Source organism: Etheostoma cragini, chromosome 12, assembly GCF_013103735.1.
Source record: "Etheostoma cragini isolate CJK2018 chromosome 12, CSU_Ecrag_1.0, whole genome shotgun sequence".
Taxonomy (NCBI): Eukaryota; Metazoa; Chordata; class Actinopteri; order Perciformes; family Percidae; genus Etheostoma; species Etheostoma cragini.
Window position 1 is genome coordinate 495,429 of NC_048418.1, and position 2,448 is coordinate 497,876.

A 2,448-nucleotide genomic window follows, 5' to 3' on the forward strand; every position below is an offset into this window, starting at 1 on the left:
CACACACACACACACACACACACACACACACACACACACACCACTGAGAGAGAGAGAGACACATACACACACACACGTCGCACACGCACACACACACACACACTCTGCCTGTTCTCCAAGCTAACGCTGTGTTGCCATATGAAAGCATCAAACGTGTGTTTAGATGAAGGAGATCAGCTGTTCATCAGGACGCAGGAGACCCCCCCACAAGTTACTATATACCTACGTATACTTATATATAGGAGCTATATACTGTGTATACTTATATATAGGAGCTATATACCTACGTATACTTATATATAGGAGCTATATACTTATATATAGGAGGTATATACTGTGTATACTTATATATAGGAGGTATATACTGTGTATACTTATATATAGGAGGTATATACTGTGTATACTTATATATAGGAGCTATATACTGTGTATACTTATATATAGGAGGTATATACTGTGTATACTTATATATAGGAGCTATATACTGTGTATACTTATATATAGGAGCTATATACTTATATATAGGAGGTATATACTGTGTATACTTATATATAGGAGGTATATACTGTGTATACTTATATATATATATATACTGTATATCTCTGGAACTCATAACTACTTACTGAATTTAATTCAGATTATATTGATTCTTCATCATGAATCAAATGTGTATTTATTATTAGGCTGCATTGTGGAGACATGAATATGTTAATAAGAAGAGAATAAAACCGAAAATATGATTTGATGTGCGACAGAGTGACAGATGAGAGAGAAAGAGAGGTGAAGTTATTGGGGTTGAGTTGAGAGACCAGGACCGACCAACGCCACAACACAACTGCAGTATTACAGGTTTTACACAGAAAAAAGTATTCAAACCGATTATTAAAATATTCGTCTACGTGTTTCAGAGTTGACAACGAATCGATTCATCTTTGCAGCTCCGGAAAAACCGACAAGTGACAAAAATGACATAAAATATAACAAAGAATTCTGAAAAAAAGCCACAAAAATAGAAAAAATATCAAAAGAATTCCCCAAAAAGCAACAAAACACTGAAAAAAAATCTACAAAAATGGCAAAAAAAATCTACAAAAATTAAGAAATAACAAAAAACATCTAAATGCTGAATAAAGTGAAAAAATTACAGAAAAAATTACAAAAAATAGAAAAACATTTTTTAAAAATCCCCCAAAAAGCGATGAAACCCAGAAAAAAAGAAAAAAAATCGGAAGAAATTTAGAAATAAAATACCAACAAATATTTCTAAAAAAAGCGACAAAAATGACGGAAGAAATTAAACAAAAAAATCAGAAAGTAGCGTATCAATGACAGCCTCGTCGTCCAATAGAAGAGCAGATCTGATGACGTTCTGGTAGAGAACAGGAAGCGGGGGTAGAAATATGTAAATGATGCCCCGCTACACATAAACTACCCAATGAGACGGGTTACTGGTCTCCAGAGGTCTGGGGTCCGAGTCAAAGACTGTCCCCGGACGGAGAAACAACAACAACAACAACAACAACTACTACTACTACAACAACAACAACTACAACAACTACTACAACAACAACTACAACAACTACTACAACAACAACAACAACTACTACAACAACAACAACTACAACAACTACTACAACAACAACTACTACTACAACAACTACAACAACTACTACTACTACAACAACAACAACTACAACAACTACTACAACAACAACTACAACAACTACTACAACAACAACAACAACTACTACTACAACAACAACAACAACTACTACTACAACAACTACAACAACTACTACTACTACAACAACAACAACTACAACAACTACTCCAACAACAACAACAACTACTACTACAACAACTACAACAACAACAACAAAAACTACTACAACAAAAGAACCAAAACAGCTTCAGTCTGAAAAGGTTAAAGGTGGGACGGGTTCTCACGAGGATAAAGCACACACACACACACACACACACAGACACACACACAGACACACACACAGAAACACACGCACACACACACAGACACACACACACACGCACAAAAAGAAACACACACATAGAAAGACACACAGAAACACAAAAACCGACGCACACACACGCTGAAAGACACACACACACACACACATACAGAGAAAGACACACCCACACACACAAAAATAACCACACACACACACATAGACACACAGAGAGAAAGATACACACACACCCCACACACACACCCACAACACACACACACACAGACAGAGGCTGCTTTGTCTGTCCTCCTGTGTCCTCCCCTCTGCAGCCGGCTCAGTCTGGTCTCTATAGCAACCAGTAAATACAACAGGTTTCCTCCAATCACAGCGTGGTGATGTCACATCGCAGCATTATCAAGATGGGACGCTTCAACAGGAAGGGGGGACGTGACGGGGGGGGGGGGGGGGGGGGGGGGGGGGGGGGGGG

The 2,448-nt window shown here is 38.0% G+C and overlaps 1 protein-coding gene across 1 annotated transcript in view; it reads right to left on the reverse strand.

The window, feature by feature from the left end:
• The window catches only part of rasal2 (RAS protein activator like 2), a 35,975-nt gene that overhangs the window by 29,206 nt on the left and 4,321 nt on the right, over window positions 1–2,448 (reverse strand). The window lies entirely within an intron of this gene.